Below are 19,438 nucleotides of genomic sequence, written 5' to 3' on the forward strand. Positions count from 1 at the left end.
TTCCATGTTCCCATTCATCCCTCGTCAAAGAAGTACCTTCGTTTCGTAATGAAGGGGAAGATTTTTCAGTTCAGGGCCTTGTGTTTTGGCCTATCCACAGCTCCTCAGGTTTTTACGAACCTAATGAAGAATGTAGCGAAGTGGCTTCATTTAAAGGGAATAAAAATCTCCCTTTACTTAGACGACTGGCTAATCAGGGCCAGATCGGAAACTCAAGTGTTTGGAGGACCTAAAAATGACCTTAGACTTGATTCGATCTCTAGGATTACTCGTGAACCTCGAGAAGTCTCAGATGATCCCCAGCCAGAACCTGGTTTATCTGGGGATTCAGATGGATTCTCGGGCTTATCGAGTTTTTCCTTCGCAGGAAAGACTCATACGAGGCTTTATGAAAGTCTCAAACTTCTTAGGGAGAGAACAAAGTTCGGCGAGGGAATGGTTGAGCCTTCTAGGAACTCTTTCCTCGCTGGAACAGTTCTTCCCCCTAGGGAGACTTCATACTCGCCCCCTGCAGTTCTTCTTAAAGAAAGTATGGAACTGGAAGACAGGACAACTTTCGGACTCGTTCCAGATACCTCTCGAGGTAAAGAATCACTTGAGATGGTGGTTAGCCCCTCTCAAAAAGAACGAGGGAGTGTCCTTATCTGTGCCGAACCCAAGCCAAGTGTTGTATTCAGACGCTTCGGAAACGGGATGGGGTGCGATGCTAGGAACAAGATAAGTGTCAGGCACCTGGACGAACGAGCAGATGTCATTGCACATCAACTGCAAAGAATTGATAGCCATACACCTTGCCCCCAAGTACTTCGAATCAAGAGTCAGAGATGGGGTGGTCCAGGTCAACTCGGACAACACCACCGCTCTGGCATACATTCGAAAGCAAGGCGGGACTCATTCATTCTCCCTCTTCGAACTGGCGAGGGATCTCTTAGTTTGGGCAAAGGAGAGAAACATCATCCTCCTCACGAGATTTGTCCAAGGAGAGAGGAACGTGAGAGCAGACAGACTGAGCAGGAGGAACCAGGTCCTTCCCACAGAGTGGACCCTCCACTCAGAGGTCTGTCGACATCTTTGGGCTCTATGGGGGAGACCTCACATAGACCTGTTTGCCACGTTCCTCTCCAAAAGGATAGACATCTTCTGCTCTTCAGTAGAAGATCCGAGAGCATTCGCTGTTGACGCCCTTCTACTAGATTGGTCGGGCCTCGATACATATGCCTTTCCCCCATTCAAAATTCTGGGCGAAGTAATCAGAAAATTCGTGGCCTCAAAGGGGATGCGGATGACTCTAATAGCCCCATATTGGCCAGCTCAAGATTGGTTCACAGAGGTACTGGAATGGACGGTGGACTTCCCCAGATCTCTTCCAAACAGAGCAGATCTGCTCAGACAACCCCACTTCGAGAGGTATCATCAAAATCTCCCCGCTCTCGCTCTGACTGCCTTTCGACTATCGAAAGACTCGTCAAAGCGAGAGGCTTTTCTCAAAAAGCTGCAAAGGCTATCGCTAGAGCCCGTAGACAGTCAACTATACGGGTCTATCAATCGAAGTGGGAAGTCTTTAGGAGATATTGTAAATCGAAGAAGCTGTCCTCCTCCAATACCTCTGTGAACAACATTGCAGATTTCCTTCTTTTCTTGAGGGAGGAATCGCATCTTTCCGTATCCACTATAAAAGGGTACAGGAGTATGCTTTCAGCTGTTTTCAGGAACAGAGGCCTAGAAATAGCTGATAATAATGATCTTCATGATCTGATCCGGTCTTTCGAGACTTCACAAAAATCAATACTCCTAGAACCCCGAGCTGGAATCTGGACGTAGTCCTAAAATTTCTAACCTCGAAGCGGTTCGAACCTCCACACCTTGCCTCCTTCAGAGACATTACGAGAAAATGTTTATTCCTGTTGTCTCTCGCTACAGCCAAAAGAACGAGCGAGATACACGCTCTTGATTCTAGGGTTGGTTTTAAAGGAGAGGCTGCCATTTGTTCGTTCCAGACTTTATTTCTGGCGAAAAATGAAAATCCTTCAAAGCCCTGGCCCAGGAGCTTTGAAGTAAAGGGCCAGTCGAACCTAGTAGGCAGAGATTGAGAGGTCCCTTTGCCCAGTAAGGGCCCTTAAATTTTACCTGAGTAAAAAGAAGCAGCTGGGAGGTTGTCAACAGGGTCTATGGTGTTCTGTGAAAGATCCTAAAAGGCCCATGTCTAAGAACGCCTTAGCCTTTGTAAGAAGTGTAATTACTGAGGCTCACAATGATTGCCCAGATGACTCCTTCAAACTTCTTAGAGTTAAAGCTCATGAAGTTCGAGCGGTTGATACGTCTCTAGCCTTTCAAAGGAGTATGTCGTTGAAGAATATTCTCGAAGCGACATATTGGAGGTGCAATTCAGTTTTTGCATCTCATTACCTGAAGGATGTCAGGGTAACTTATGAGAAGTGCTTCTCTCTCGGTCCGTTTGTGTCAGCGGATACGGTGCTGGGACTTGGAGCAAAAACTGATCCTTAATTATTGTGTATGTACGTAAACCCTATAGTTAGAGATGTTCTTGGTTTTCGACTGTCGAAGGCACTAGGCGTCGCACAGGCGACCGTGGCTTTTTAAAACAGAAGGAACTGAAGAATATCAGACAAATAAGGGTGTACAAAATTTTATTTTTGGTACTGGTGTGTGTGTGTATATAGTGGTGTTGAGTTTTTGGGTTGTTGTCAGGAGTTGGGGATACTCCTTACAATCTTTAGAACTAACACAGGTGTTAGGATCAGGTTGTTGGGATGTATGTTTTTGCTCCTCGTATATGCTTTTAAAGCAGGTGTATTGTCATATTAGTGGATTAGCACCCATTGACAAAGGCCATTTAGGCTCTGCCGAGTAAGTGGATAAGACCCCATTGGCAGACCCACAAGATCTCTTAGCCATAGATCACTATCTCGCTGAGGCTCTTGAAGCGAAGCAGACTCCTGGGCAGTAGCCACGAAGTCTTCCGCTTAATCAGGTAGGAACCAAGGTTTATTTGTACCTACAACATATGTTGTTTACCTGTCTATTTCAGTATTTAGCTGTCTCTTACCCACCACCGAGGGTGCCAATCAGTTAAGTATATATCTGACAGGTAAGTTGAATGTATAAAAATGATATTTTATGATACAATAAAGTTTTACACATACACTTACCTGCAGATATATACGATTAATGGCCCACCCAGCCTCCCCGCAGGAGACAGGTGGTAGAGAGAAAGAATCTGATAGAAAACGGGAATGGTTCCTATTCCTGCCACCCAGCGGCAGGACGGTAGATCACCTGACCTACCTGTAGCGTGTTGTGGTAGTGTTTAACACTCGCCCCAGTTTCATACCGACACCTTTTATATAGGTGAGCGAGTCAGAAGCTTCTGACATGTCCAATTTAGCAGTTCTCTGGTATTATAGCAATATTTTACTAGAAATAGTGCTAAAGCAGACATATTTCACTGGGCGACACGGCTTCCTCGCCCAGAAATAGATTTTTCCTACGTCAAAATCCCTTTTCTGTCGGGACGACGGAGTCTAAAGCTAAGTATATATCTGCAGGTAAGGATGTATAAAACTTTATTGTATCATAACAATATCATATTTGGTACCAGACAGGGGAGAATATGGGACTCTCTCTCCCAGCTTCTGCGGAAGCTGATTTTTCCAGCCTGGTAGACGCTTCAAGAAGGCATGGCCTGAATTCTTCTCGTGTGACTTGGGGACTTTCTGAGCTGGATCATCTCCTCAAGGGACTCTTCCATGTATTGGAAGTGTTCAATTTCCTGGATTGGTCCCTTGGGGTGATGGCCAAGAAGGCCCATGACTCGGAGGGCCTCGATCCTGATGTTCTCCTCTGTATATTGTCGTGTATAGACAAGGCGGTACAAGATGGCTCAGGGGAAGTCTCCTCCTTATTTGGAGTGGGACTCTTGAAGAAGAGGTCCGTTTTTAGCGCTTTTCTGACAAAAGCGGTGTCTCACTCACAAAGAGCAGCTTTGATGTTTGCTCCTAGGTCTGACTTTCTGTTCCCTTCTCAGTTGGTGAGGGATATTTCCCGTTCACTAACGGAGAAGGCGACCCAGGATCTTCTCCTTCAGTCATCCTGAAAGAAGAGACCAGTAGTAGTGGGAGAGAAGAAAGGGGCAAATACGTCTCTTCAGCCCTTTCGAGGAGGTCCTCCCTCTAGAGCTCCCTCAAAAAGGAAAGCGCCTGAGAGGAGAGGTAGATCATCTTTCCGTCCCTTTAAAAGGGGAAAGTGATGTACGGATCCTCCAAACACCAGTAGGTGCCAGGCTATGAGGATTTGCGGAGGCCTAGGCACTCATCGATACTGACGCTTGGTCGATGTCTGTAATAAAGAAGGGATGTTACATCCCCTTCCAGGACAATCCTCCCCTGACTTCAACTCCGCGGGAATTGTCCGCCAATTACAAGGACCCTGTTCTGAGAGATACTCTTCGACGAATGGTGGATCAGATGTGGGACAAGAGAGCAATAGAACTAGTACTGGATCAAAACTCCCCGGGGTTTTACAATCGCCTTTTCTTGGTTGCGAAAGCCTTGGGGGTGCTGGAGACCAGTTCTAGACGTCAGCGCTCTGAACAAATTTGTTCAGAAAGAGAAGTTCACCATGGAGACTTCTGCGTCAATCCTTGCGGCTCTTTGCCAAGGGGATTGGATGGTTTCTCTGTATCTCCAAGATGCCTATTTCACATCCCGATTCATCCTTCGTCGAAGAAGTACCTCCGTTTCATGACGGGGGAAGGATCTTCCAGTTCAGGGCCTTGTGTTTCGGCCTTTCCACTGCTCCTCAGGTCTTCACAAGCCTGATGAAAAATGTGGCGAGATGGCTCATCAGAGCCAGATCAGAGAGACAGTGTTTGGAGGACCTTGCTTTGATCCTAAACCTGATCAAAACATTGGGATTACTCGTGAACCTCGAGAAGTCTCAACTGATCCCCAGCCAGAACTTGGTCTATCTGGGGATTCAGATGGATTCTCGGGGTTTTCGAGTATTTCCTTCTCAAGAGAGACTCGTGAGAGGCTTAGAGAAAGTCTCTCTCTTCTTAAGGAAAAAACGTACTTCGGCGAGGGAATGGTTGAGCCTTTTAGGGACCCTTTCCTCGCTCGAACAGTTCTTTCCTCTAGGAAGACTTCATCTCCGTCCTCTTCAGTTCTTCCTCAAAAGATCGTGGAACTAGAAGACAGGACTTCTCTCAGACAGTTTTCCCATTCCAGTGGTGATGAGACAACACTTGGAATGGTGGTTGCCCCCACTAAAGGAGAACAAGGGTATTTCCCTGGAGGTGCAGAACCCAAGCCTTGTATTGTTTTCCGACGCGTCGGAAAAAGGTTGGGGAGCAACTTTAGGAAAGAGAGAGGTGTCAGGCACCTGGAATGCAATTCAGGTGTCCTGGCACATAAATTGCAAAGAACTGTTAGCCGTACACCTGGCTCTAAAGAACTTCGAACCTTTAGTGACAAACAGTGTAGTCCAAGTAAACGCGGACAACACCACCGCCCTTGCCTACATTCGGAAGCAAGGAGGGACACACTCGTTTTTCCTGTACGAACTCGCAAGAGATCTTCTACTGTGGACCTCCCAGAGGAACATCTCCCTCCTGACGAGGTTTGTTCAGGGAGTAAGGAACGTGAGGGCAGACAGGCTAAGCAGGAGGAACCAGGTCCTTCACACAGAATGGACCCTCCACTCAGAAGTTTGTCAGAGTCTTTGGTCTCTATGGGGGACTCCTCATGTGGACCTGTTTGCCACGTTCCTCTCAAAAAGACTGGAAGTCTTTTGCTCAGTGGTAGAAGACCCCAGAGCTCTAACAGTCGACGCCTTCCTTCTAGACTGGTCTCATGTAGACGTCTACGCATTTCCCCCATTCAAGATTTTGGGACAAGTGCTAAGGAAGTTTGTGGCTTCGAAGGGGACGAAAATGACCCTGATAGCCCCCTTTTGGCCTGCTCAAGAGTGGTTCACAGAGGTACTGGAGTGGACGGTAGACTTCCCCAGATCCCTCCCAAGAAGGATGGATCTTCTCAGACAACCGCACTTCGAGAGGTATCATCAGAACCTCCCCGTTCTCACTCTGACTGCCTTTTGACTATCGAAAGACTTGTCAGAGCGAGAGGCTTTTCTCGCAAGGCTGCAAGCGCGATCGCTAGAGCCCGTAGAACTTCCACTATACGAGTTTATCAATCCATGTGGGAGGTTTTTAGAAGATGGTGTAAGTCGAAGAAGTTATCCTCCTCCAGTACCTCTGTAACCGAAATCGCCGATTTTCTGTTATTCTTGAGAGAGAAATCACATCTTTCTGTATCCACTATAAAGGGTTACAGGAGTATGCTTTCGGCCGTCTTTAGAAATAGAGGCCTAGAGCTTGCAGATAATAAAGATCTACACGATCTTATAAGATCCTTTGAGACCACGAAGTCTAAGAATACATCTCCTCCTAGCTGGAACCTCGATGTTGTCCTGAAGTTCTTGTCCTCTGGAAGGTTCGAACCTCTTCATATGGCCTCGTTTCGAGATTTAATGAAAAAGTGTTTGTTTCTCTTGTCACTGGCGACAGCTAAAAGAGTTAGTGAGCTGCACGCCCTTGATGATAAAGTTGGATTCAAACGAGACTCGGCCATCTATTCGTTCAAAGCATTGTTTCTGGCAAAGAACAAAAATCCTTCGAATCCATGGCCTAAAGACTTTGAAGTTAAAGGCTTATCGGGTCTCGTCGGTAGAGAAGCTGAAAGGTCTCTTTGCCCAGTAAGAGCTCTAAAGTTCTACCTGCAGAGGAAGAAACAGTTGGGAGGTTCTAGACAAGGTCTTTGGTGCTCTGTTAAGGATCCTTCATGACCTATGTCCAAAAATGCTTTAGCCTTTTTTGTTAGGAACGTCATTACAGACGCTCACAAAGTCTGCACTGACGACTCTTTTAAACTCTTGAGAGTAAGAGCACATGAGGTGAGAGCAGTAGCGACGTCTCTCTCTTTTCACAGAAATATGTCGCTAAAGAATATCTTGGAAGCGACATATTGGAGGTGTAACTCAGTGTTTGCATCTCACTACTTGAAAGACGTTCGTGTGACCTATGAGAAATGTTTTTCTCTGGGTCCTTTCGTGTCTGCGGATACGATCCTGGGTATAGGAGCTAACACCAATCCTTAAATGGTACGTAACGTCTATTAGATATGTTCTAGACTTTCTGCTGACTAAGTGCAGACGTCGCACTGGCGGCCAGTCACTATTGTTCAGTAAGGAACTCTTGTGATATCTTATTAGATGAGTATCATTATTATTATTATTATCATTATTTTTTTTTTTTGTGTTTTGAAAATTGTGTGTGCGTGTGTAAGTTGGTTTTTGAGTTATGGTTGTTGTGAAGAGTTTGGGGATAACTCAGAACAATTTTTAATACTAACATGGTGGTTAGGATCAGGTGGTCGGGATTGGTTGTGTGCTCCTTCATAAGGTGTATTGTCATATAAGTGGATCAGCACCCATTGACAAAGTCCTTTCAGGCTCTGCCGAGTAAGCGAATAAGACCCCATCGGCAGACCCACAAGAACTCTTGGCCATAGATCATATATCTCGCTAAAGTTTCTTGAGGTGATGCAGACTCCTGGGCAACAGCCACAAAGTCTACCACCTATCAGGTAGGAACCAAGGTTTATTTGTACCTACAACATATGTTGTTTACCTGTCTATTCCATAAGTAGCTGTCTCTTACCCTCCACCAAAGGGTGCCAATCAGCTATGTATATATCTGACAGGTAAGTTGATTGTATGAAAATGATATTGTTATGATATAATAAAGTTTCATACATACATACCTGGCAGATATATACGATTATGGCCCACCCAGCCTCCCCGCAGGAGACAGGTGGAAGAGAGAAAATATGATAGAAAACGGGAATGGTTCCTAGTCCTGCCGCCCAGGGCAGGCCGGTAGATCACCTGACCTACCTGTAGCAAGTGGCGCGAAATTTGAATTTCTGTTGGGGATGACGGAGTCTTAGCTATGTATATATCTGCCAGGTAAGTATGTATGAAACTTTATTGTATCAACAATATCATTTTCATTTTAAAATAAGTTTTTAAATATACTTACCTGGTAGTTACATATATAGAAGGTCCCTCCCTCCTCCCCTCTGAGAACAGGGGCATGGAATTTCTGAGGGCAAATGGGAATGGTTCCAAGTACCTGGGTAGAGGGAGCACAGGTATGATCACCTGACCGTCTATCTGTGATAGCCGCGAATTTTGAATTTCTGCCGTGCGCGCGACAAATCGGCGGGATAAAGCTATATATATGTAACTACCAGGTCAGTATATTTAAAAACTTATTTTAAAATGAAAATACCATTTTTAAGCTATTTCTTTTTACTTTTTGTTTTAATGTTTTTATGACTTTTTCAACGTGTTTTAATGTTTTTATGACTTTTCAACTTTCTTGTAAGAATTTTGTATGTAAATGTATTTGTATACATTAAAAATACTTTAAACTATATTTTATCAGTTTCATTTAAATTATGCTTAACCATTTATAAAATGAGTTGATCAGGGGGGTAGTTGTCATAGGGGGTAGTCATGATGGGGGGGGGTAATTGTCCTGATACGATCCTAACACTACAAACTAACTAAATTCAATAAATACTGGGTAGGTTGGGATGACAGGGCCAAGTCAGCAGTAATCCCTAAATCGTGACCACTTAAAGCTGATGACCTCAACAAGTAACAGAGGTCCGTTGAGCCAAGGGCGATGATGATTGCCAAATAATTCCAGAAGGATGGCTAAAACAGCAGGGCTTGCTGCAATCTAACAGGACAGGTAATCCAAATAATTTCAATGCACAATGACAGCAGAGTGCAATAATTGCAGCTGGTAGTTCCATAGGCAATCCAATGTAGCAGCCAACCACAGCAACATCCATCATCGGCTCAGAAAAAGGATTCTTTGTTTATCTTTTATGGAATAAGACATAAACTCCTTGAGAAGGGTGGTGGGTTGTAAAGGTGCCATCACTCAAAAAGAGAGATATAACAGCTTGTTTAAAAATAACAGGCCAGTTAGGAGGATAAACAAAGAACCTTACTAAACACTCCCCAAGTGGCATTATACTATTAGCAGATAAAATACAAAACTTTATTATACTAATAAAAGCAAAAAGGACAGCATACTGATACTGGGTCATCCCCCTCTCCTAAGATAATTGGATTGCTTCCCAGGGGAATGGTGTTCATGGGGTATAGCTGGCTCACTTAAGGGGGCCGGCCGGCTAATGCCCTTTTTTAAGGACAGGACTTTGATATTCATACCACTTAATAAGGTGACTTGGGACATCTCCAAACCGCATATGATTTTCGCCTCCAAACCGCATATGATTTTCGCCTCTGACCTTCGGTTTTGTGACGCCAGGGCGATTTATCCCGAAAATAACCATTTTTCAAATTCTATCTCCTCCCTTGATATTTAATATTAAGACCTGGGATTACTACCATATATAGACCTGATGTAGTCCTCCAATCGAATGGAGAGTTTTTTTTCTAAAAGTCATTTTTTTGCTAGATATGAATTTTTCAATATGGTAAAAAAATAAACCCTATAAATCAGGAGAAAAAAATTTATAAAAAAAATACGAAATAAAAATTGGAAAAAAGGGCTCTATTTGATTGTTCTTTAATGTCTTTCTGAGTTATATACCAAATTCCAATGTTATAGCTTTAAAACTAAGTGAGAAGATAGATTTTGAAGATCAATAAGTATAGTTTTGAGATACGGGCGTTCAAAGTTTTCCTTCGTATTTCTATAAAGACATTATTAATAAATAATGATTATTATGAATGTATATTTGTTTTTTGTGTATTAATAAACCAAAAGTATTTTATTTATCATAATTTAATCATAAATGATGATCCCTTTGCTCATATATCGCAGCCTGGGGCACTGCTTGAGGCAAGATGGGGCACTCCTTCCTACGCAATTCTCTCTCTCCCCTTCACTAACTCTGCTTATTACAGCGAATTTTCTTCTTCTGTGTGTTAGCGAGATGTTTTCCTTGTATTTTCCTCTTTGGCATGATGAAATTCTTGCCCGAAACAAAGATAAACAAACGTAATTGCAAGAGAATGTCAAGAGGTGAAACTCGAAGGCGTACACTTTTTTTACAAAGACAGTTTAATAAATCATGATTATTATGAATTTCATATTCCATTTTGGGTATTAAAAAAACAAAACTTTGTTATTTATCATAAATGAAGATCTCTTTGCTCAAAGATCGTAGCCTTAGGCACAGTGTGACGTGTGCTGTCAAGCAAGACGTTACTAAGCAACCCTCCCCTCTCTCTTCACTAACTACGCATATATTATGATATTCTGTAATAATACTTGAGCGATTTTTCTTCGTCTGTATGTTAGCGAGATGTTTCCCTTGTCTTTTCCTCATTGGCATGATGAAATTCTTGCCGAAACATACATAAACATACGTGAAAGCAGGCGAATGTCAGACGTGAAATCGAACGTGTAGACTACGTGACGTCTGTGATCACACTAAATGAATCAGGACTGGTAGCTTGAGCGGCCTGAAGTCTCCTTCTCGACTCGGGGAATGTCTACAGATGCCATTTCTCCCAATTTCTTTGACAATAATTATCAAAATTTACGATAATAGAAGAAATATTGCATTTTCTTGTACGGATCAATGTTTTAGGCTTATTGAGTTACGTTAACTAATTACCCTGTAACTACGAAAGTAAGAGGAATTTTGACGAAATATTTCGTATACGTATTTTCAATTGCCATATGAAGCTCCATGAATTTTTTCATGACTGCATTTTTCGCCCTATACCTCCATATATAGAGGTTCCGGCCGGCCCCCTTAAGGTAGATTCTTGGGTAAGCCCTATGCCTACGAGACATCTGTTTGGTGGCCTCTTGATTGGCTGGTACCTGGAGTTAAGCGGCTTGCACAGTGTCATATTTTCGTCTGTAGCTTAGAGAACTAGCAATATGTTTATAGTTCTTGTACTATATGTAACTTACTAAGTAATTACATAGCTGTAAGTCCTACTTATATGGCAGTACAAGGATTAACAGTTGATTTTCTGTGACAATTGTTTAAAGTTTGTTCCCTTGTTGTGTTTGTTGCCGCCTTACTTGTTGGTGTTTTGTTTATATTTTTTAGTTGATGTCAGTCAGTAGCAAGGTATTGAGGAGTACTGACCAGTCAGTATTTGGTCTGTGAGTCAGATCTCCAGTGCTTGAGTCAGAGAGCAGTCTTTGCATGAACAGTGCCAGGTATAATTACCTGGATGTCCTTGGGACTGACATCCTTATGTGTGACCTCTTGTTGGAGGGTGACCCCGTCCTATTGTTTGTGTGTTTCTGTTTGGCAGCCAAGGGCTGTCTCAATGACTCTGCCTTGTTCATCTGGTGTGAAGATTTTTTCCTGTTCGACAGCAAGATGCTGTCTTGATGTCTCGGGTGTTTGCGTCCGTGAGGGTGATCTGATCCTTGTATCCTTATGGTTACTTTTGATAGTTAGGACGTGGGCATATGTTAAGTGTTTTCATGATTTTGTAACTACATAGATGGTTTTGTATCGAGACAGCAACCATCGTTATGTTGGTTTGATAGTTTGTATTATCATTGATTTTTCTGGTAATGTTTTATATGCAGCACTTATGATTATTGATTTTGTTTTATATTTTAACTGTCTATTTTGCTGGTCACTTGTACAGTTAATATTTTTACTTGTTGCTCATGCTTGTGATATTTTATTTGTACTGACAGTGTTGATTTTGTTTCATGTAAATTAATCTCATTAGTATGAATTTAAATTGGTAATTTTATATGCTGGTTCATTTCTGTTTATTAAATAAAACCTTTGCTACTGATTCATTTATATATAATGTGTAAACTGTGACTTGTTGATGTTAATAAAATAGTTTATGGCCATTTTTCTAGTTTTTGATTAGCTCCTTCCTCCTTTGTCTCAATTTCTGCCACTCATTCCAGTTCCATTTCCTTTTTGCATTTAAGATCCTGCAGGACCAAGTATGGTCCATTACAGGCAGCTTGAATGAAAAATTTTGTGGGTAACACTAAACTACAGTGGACCCCCCACATTCGTGTTCTCGAGATTTGCGGACTCGCGTGTTTGCTGATGTGTCTGTGGACCATATCTGCCCATTATTCTCAGCAAATTCACATATTCATGATATTTAACTATGAGAAATATCCACAAATTACTGTATTTTCATATCGGTTTCATAATTAGATTCACCTTTTGTGATAAAACTTATTTTAAAAAATCAGGTACTGGTATAAGCATTTTACTGGGTTTTCTTGAGTTTGAAATAACAAAAAGGACAGTTCTTAGCTCTTTTATAGGCGTCTTAAGTATATACCGTATATACTCGCATATTATGCGACTTTTGAAACCTAATTTTGAAGCTAATTTTAAAGGGGTCACATCATACATGCAGTATAAAATTAGCGTACCGTCTATGCTTTCCCAAATCGGCAGATTGCGACTGCAACTGTTCCCCAAATCCGTGGCTACCCAGAAAACTGCATTTCAGGAGATACCACCAAGGGTTTTCCACATTCACTCTGACAGGCTTCAGACTGTGGAAAACTTTTCTAAGCAAAGGGTTTTTCAAGAGTAGCTGCAGAGGCTACTGCAAAGTGCAGACACCAGTCTACTTTCAACGTCTACCAGTTGAAGTAGGCAGTCTTCCATAGATGGTGTCTCAGACATCACATCATATTTCTTCAGAGACATTTGTAGCCCAGATTGCGGATTTTTTCCTCTACTTAACCCTTTAACACCGATTGGACGTATTAAACATCGATATGAATTGTCTGTTGGGTGCCGATTGGACGTATGGTACGTCAATATAAAAAGTTTAAAAATTCACGGAAAAATAGTTAGTGGCCTACTAGGCAAAAACTTTTGAATCACGCACCTTGGGGGTTGCTGGGAGCTCACGGATCAGGCGTTGTTTTGTTTACAATCGATACGCAGGAGCGCATGCATGAATTTCTTTCTTATCGCACTAAAAAGTATCAACGACACATCTCAGAAATTATTTCGTCACTTTGACATAATTTTTGCACCATTTTAAATTAGCCGTTACATGGAGTATTATATATGAAAATGTGCGCCATTTCATGTAGAATGCAACTAAAAATAACTCATGGTTGTAGCTTTTATCAGTTTTGAAATATTTTCATATAAATAACGATAAGTGCCAAAATTTCAACCTTCAGTCAACTTTGACTCGACCGAAATGGTCGAAAAATGCAATTACAGGCAGTCCCCGGGTTACGACGGGGGTTCCGTTCTTGAGACGCGTCGTAAGCCAAAAATTGTTGTAAGCCGGAACATTGTCAAAAATCCTAAGAAAACCTTACTTTTAATGCTTTGGGTGCATTGAAAACTATGTAAACTGCATTCTTATGGCATTTTTCATCTATAAAATCTTCAAATATTGATTATTTTGCATTTTTGGTGTCATATTTCATCTGCCAGACGAGTGTTGTAGGCGTCGTAACCCTGGAAATAATATCTGATGAATATAATTGAAAAGCGTCGTAACCTCGGAACGTTGTAAGCCGAGACTGTCGTAACCGTTTTGCTCGCAGCGCGATTTGAATACAATTATATATGAAATTTTGTTTTTGCGCTATCATATATCGCTTACAAAGGACTGAAAACGCTAACAGCTATTTCATTGCTGTAAGGTGAGGGGTTGTAGTTGCAATGAAAGCGGGGCGGTTTACAGTAATGAAAAACACAGGGAAGTACTACTTCTCATGGGCTGATCATTTGGAAGTAGAGCTGGCAAGTCGGGGAGCAGGCAATGTCTTCCGTATATATCTGTCAATTCGGGGTGAACAATGAACAATTGCACCCCTCCAAATACAAGATATTTTGAAGACAAACTCAGATGTTTGAAGAAAACATTCCACATTATCGCAATGCGATGCAGCGGGAGACTAGTAAAGACTTCTGTTACCGTGCGGTAAGCATAAAAGATGAAAATTCTCGCAATATCCTAGGGGATGCAGAAGATGTCATTCATGTATGCGAGAATCCCTGTTAATCGGAGACGTAAGTCCGATATTGTTGGACAGAGAAAAGATTCGGTGGTCAATCATTGTAGGGGAGAGAGACATAAGCTGACCGTGCATCTCGGAGAGCCAGCTGGTAATGGATTGTCTTTCTGCAGCCCCCTACTCAGATAGTTCTTGCTCACTCGCTATCCTGAGTTGCCAGGTAATCCATTCCTCGAAGGAATGCGTTCGGCTAGAATAATTGAGCGTTAAAAATGGGATCTATTATGCTCGAGCAATTATATCTAAATGAAACGGATTTCGGTAAATACAAAAAACTGAGGTTGTGTTGTCGTGACCATACCATAAGTATCTTAAATATCGAAACTGGTAACTCCTGGGAAGATGCAGACAGTCCCGAGTTGCAGTTCCATTAGGATACTAGTCGTCTCGGTCACAAACCGTAGAATTAACTACGGTATGCGACTACCCCCCGGACAATTCAACTGCTGAACAGAATCGTGTCTCGAGGGTAATATACGTCATATATTTGTAGGTTTCTGTACAACGACTTCCATCCTAAATTCTTTTCCCTTCGAGGAATGAGAATAAGGATAGGAAATCTACACCCTTCCTTCTCTAGTCAAGAGAGTGAAGGAGAAGTCTTCCCCTAAGGAAAGCTTCAATAGTGAAAACAGAAAACCCGAAGATGAAAGTTCAAGCCAAACTGGATGTTTGCTTCTGTATTCCAGGGTTGGTCGTCTACTGAGAGATATTCTTACTTCAGTAGCAGTTGTTCTTGCAAACGCTAGAAATTCCAGGAATTCGAGCATTCGGCAAGGTTCCCGATTATTGTAAAAACAATTATCGGGGATTTTCGATATTAAGTCCTGCATGGCCTTTTGGGTTAAGGCAGAGGAGACCTCATTCACCAACTCTTGTGCTGAAAGAGGCGCATAAAGCAGGTCCGATGAATGGGCGTGACCTCATAAGCAAGGAAAGAATATATTTGGGCCCTTTTCTTCAGGATTCCCGCAGAGAAAAGAGCCGCTAGCTCGTTCGACCCGTCTCGAAGAGCTTTGTCAATGCAAGACATCAGGTGAACAAGTTCTTCTGTATCAGCAGACTTGAAAATTTCTAATTTCTTCCCCAAAGATCCCAGAGTCCAGTCTAAGAAATTAAACACCTCGAAGGCTCTAAATAATCCCTTTTAGGAGGTGGTCCATTTCAGAGGATGACCAAAAAACCTTCATCTTTCCCATGGCCATGCGACGAGAAGCGTCCACAAGACTCGAGAAAGTCCCCATGGGAAGAAGCGGGAACTCCCAGACCGAGAGCTTCTCCAGTATCATAACAGATGCTAGATCTGGACGCTAATCTGGCCGGAGGAAATGAGAAAGCTGTCTTTCCTTGGTCTCTCTTCGTGTCCATCCATTCCTTCATAATTTTCAATGCTCTCTTTGAAGAGCGTGATAACACCATCTTTGTGAAGTTGGACTTCTTAGTTGCCTTCCCTAAAGTGAACTCTGAAGGTGGGGAACGAGGGGCAGCTGGAACAAAGTTTTCCAGAAAAAGTTCTGTGAAAACTTTCATAAGTCTTTTCAAGTCTGACGAAGGCTGTAGATCTCTTTGATTCTCTTCGTCGGAAAAGTCTTTCATCGGACCAAAAGGAGAAGGGGGGGAGTTATCCTTCCCTTCCTCCGATCGACCCATAACCGACGTAGCGATGTCATGCTTTGTCGGTGCTTCCAAAGAATGTTCTTGACGCCTGCAGGTGTCTTGGTGTCGAGAATCCTGACGCTCGGCTTCCTGGTGTCGAACTTCTTGACATTTGGCGTCCTGCTGTTCAAATACTTGACGCTTGGCGACTTGGCGTCCAGCCTCTTGACGCCTGGCGTCCTGGCATCCAGCTTCTTGACTCTTGGTGCTCTGTCGTCGAGAATCTTGACGATCAGCGTCCTGGCTTTTAGTTTCTTGACGCCTGGCATCTTGGCGTCCAGCCTCTTGACGCCTGGCATCCTGGCATCCAGCCTCTCGACGCTCGGCGTCCTGGCGTCCAGAATCTTGACGCCTGGCATCCAGAATCTTGGCGCTTGGCGTCCTGGCGTCCAGAATCTCGACGCCTGGCGTCCAGGCTCTTGACGCTCGGCGTCCTGGTGTCCAGAATGTTGACGTCTGTCGTCTAGGTGTTGAAAACCTTGATGCTCTACGTCCTGGCGTCCAGCTTTTGAGGCATGACGTCCTGGCGTCCAGCTTTTCGTCCAAGCTTTTGACGTATGCTGTCTTTGCTTGTAGCAGGCTGATAAGACTGCATTAATGAGGAGAGCTTCTGCTGCAAATCTTGCAGTAAGAAATTTGCGGAGCTTCTTTGCTGCTGGGGACAGACTGGGGAAGCCGCAACATCAATATCTCTCTCTTCATCCTGTTCAGCTAGAGACGAACGTCCTGAAGATGAATGCCAATCCGCAGGAGCAGCTGGAGCATGAACTGAAGGCATCCAATCGTCCGATACTTCCTTTCCTCCTACCAAAGACGACGGCCACCTGTGCGACATCTTGCGTCTTAGCTTGGTAGGAGAGCAAGCATTGGAGTCGAAAGAGAAGCGATCAGGAGTTGCAGCACGCACCGAAGTCCTCCCTCCGTCCGATACTTCCTTTCCTCCTCCCAAAGACGACGGCCGCCTGTGCGACATCTTGTGTCTTAGCTTGGTAGGAGAGCAAGCATCGTAGTCGAAAGAGAAGTGTTCTGGAGTTGCTGCCGGCACCGAAGGCCTCCCCCCGTCCGATATTTCCTTGCCTCCTACCAAAGACGACGGCCGCCTGTGCGACATCTTGTGTCTTAGCTTGGTAGGAGAGCAAATATTGGAGCTGGAAGGGAAGCGCTCCGGGCTGCTCCAATGACTACATCCTGGCAGTTCTTGACGCTTGGCGTCCTGCTCTACTGGATGTTGTCTTTTGAGGGGTCTAGATTTCGAAGCCTGACGCCAGCCCCTTCTGGGTACTGCGTCATCAGACGATGAAGAAAACACTTTAACCTCGCCTTTCCAATGGCGAGGGTGAGCGTCCTGGGGATCATCAACAGGTACGCTCGAGGGGACGGCCGCTCGGGAGCTAAAACCTCTCGCCTCCCTTCGTCGGTCGACTTTCCCTCTCACAGGGGTTGGTGAGCTTGGAAGAGGTCTAGGACTAGGAGCACGACAGATCCGAGCGGGCACACCCTCCACTGCACTGATTTTAGCACTAGCACTTGCACTTTTCAACTCCCTCACGTCTGACCACAATTTTGCCCTGTCCTCTGCGAGAGATTCTACTTTCTCGCCCAGAGCTTGAATGGCTACCAACTAGGTTTATCAAGAGTGGGATCAGGAATTACCTCTACAGGGGAAGGATCAATAGGCTCGTTAACACGGGGAATAGAACTATCCCTAGAAGAACGAGACATACTACTTTTACTCCTTCTGATCCTGTCTCTTTCAAGTTTACGCACATAATGATCATATTCCATCCACTCATTATCAGCCAAACCTATAAATTCATCACATCTATCATCCAACTTGCAAACTTTACCTCTACATTTCATACAAATGGAGTGAGGCGGCTTTAGGAGCCGGGTCTTACATCCCCTCACACCCCTCCTAACACTCGAAGAGTCAGACATATAGGAAAAGTCAGAGAGAGATAAAGACAAGCAAGGGTCGAACCAACAAAATCTAAACAGCACCAAGAAAATCCCATAAACAAATTCCAAAACAAGTGAAAGCCAAACCCAAAGTGTACTTCACCAAACCAATTGCGAAAAAGCACGGGCCAAAGCGAGCGAAAATCCACGATGTCACCGAAACGGCGGCAGGGAAGATCTGAGGAATAGTTGGAATGGTTCCAGGTACCTGGGTAGAGGGCGCACAGGTGGTACACCTGACTACCCAATCGGCGATTGCTGCGAGTTTTGAAATTCTGCCGTGACGTCACAGGGACTTACGCTATATATATAACTACCAGGTAAGTCAGATGTTTAAAAATGGGATAATTGCCTTTTTTATATTTTGAAATGTAATTTAATAAATATCCCTCCATAGATTTAAGGAATGAATACAATTTTGGACATATTAAATATTGTAGTTCAAGTGAATATTGATATTTGAGAAATCGAATGGCAAAATATTGCACAAATAAGGTTGTTTTTGTGTGAAACTTTTAGAGACTAATGGGATCCTGGAGACTGAGGTCACATATTTTTTTCCTCGATTTTTTAAAACTTCCCTGTCTTGGCCTTGTTATCAATTTTTTTAAAAGTTTGTTTCCTTCCTTTTGTAAGTTGTTCATTGGCATGAGTGCTTTTCAGTTTATGTATTTTGTTAAATTAACATAATTTAATGTCATAAAATTGGGTCTCACAATTTTATCACAAAATTACGCTATGCAAAGTTGACAAAATAAATGAACTGTAAGGTGGACTCGTGCCAACAGACAACTTAAAAAAAGAATTAAACTTTAAAGCAATTGATAACGAAGTTCCAAATACACACAAGGCCAAGACAGGGAAGTTAAAAAAACCGTGGAAAAAATCCTGTAACCTCAGTCTCCAGGATCCCATCAGTCTCTAAAAGTTTCACACAAAAGAAACCTTATTTGTGCAAAATTTCGCCTATATTTGATTTCTCCAGTATCGATGTTCACTTGAACTACAATATTGGACGTCCAAAATTTTATTCATCGCTGAAATCTATGGAGGGATATTTATTAAATCACATTTCAGAAGTGTAATAAAGGCAATTATCCCTATGTACATCAATAAATTGTCGCTTCGACCAGTTTGTGTGGCGTCACAGATGATGGTCGGTTACATAAAAATACACAGGACCTGCGCGTGGGGCTACCTGTTGTTTCTATACAGGCGGTCCCTGGTTATCGGGAGACTCGGTTATTGGCGATCCGGTTTTATGGGGCTTGTCCAGCGCTATAAAATCGGCGATTTTTGGAGCCATAACAGGACAAGTCTCTGTCATTGGCGTCATAAGGGGACCGCCTGTATCATGGCCTATTGTCTCATAAGCATAAGGCTCACCCAAGAATCTACCTTAAGGGAATGGTTTCTGTCTATACTGTACTGCAACAATATAATCGTTAATAACTCTCTTATTTATGCATCAATTTTTTATGGTTTTGGTCTCATTTTATGCAGGATTTCAAGCTGAAAATTTTTATTAAAGAAATTTATATATTTCATAATCATGTGAGGGCTAGTGCACAAGGTTTCACTACCACTCATGCAATGTTGGTTTCCAAAATTCATCATAGAAAATATGCATACAAATGTAGAAAATTTTTGATACATTTTTTCAGTTTCAAATTCTGAATAAAATGATTTATA

General features: G+C 43.0%; 1 protein-coding gene across 1 annotated transcript in view; it reads left to right on the forward strand.

The window, feature by feature from the left end:
- The window catches only part of LOC135226456 (uncharacterized), a 116,213-nt gene that overhangs the window by 94,451 nt on the left and 2,324 nt on the right, over nt 1-19,438 (forward strand). The window lies entirely within an intron of this gene.

Source organism: Macrobrachium nipponense, chromosome 14 (assembly GCF_015104395.2).
Source record: "Macrobrachium nipponense isolate FS-2020 chromosome 14, ASM1510439v2, whole genome shotgun sequence".
In the NCBI taxonomy this organism is placed as follows: domain Eukaryota; kingdom Metazoa; phylum Arthropoda; class Malacostraca; order Decapoda; family Palaemonidae; genus Macrobrachium; species Macrobrachium nipponense.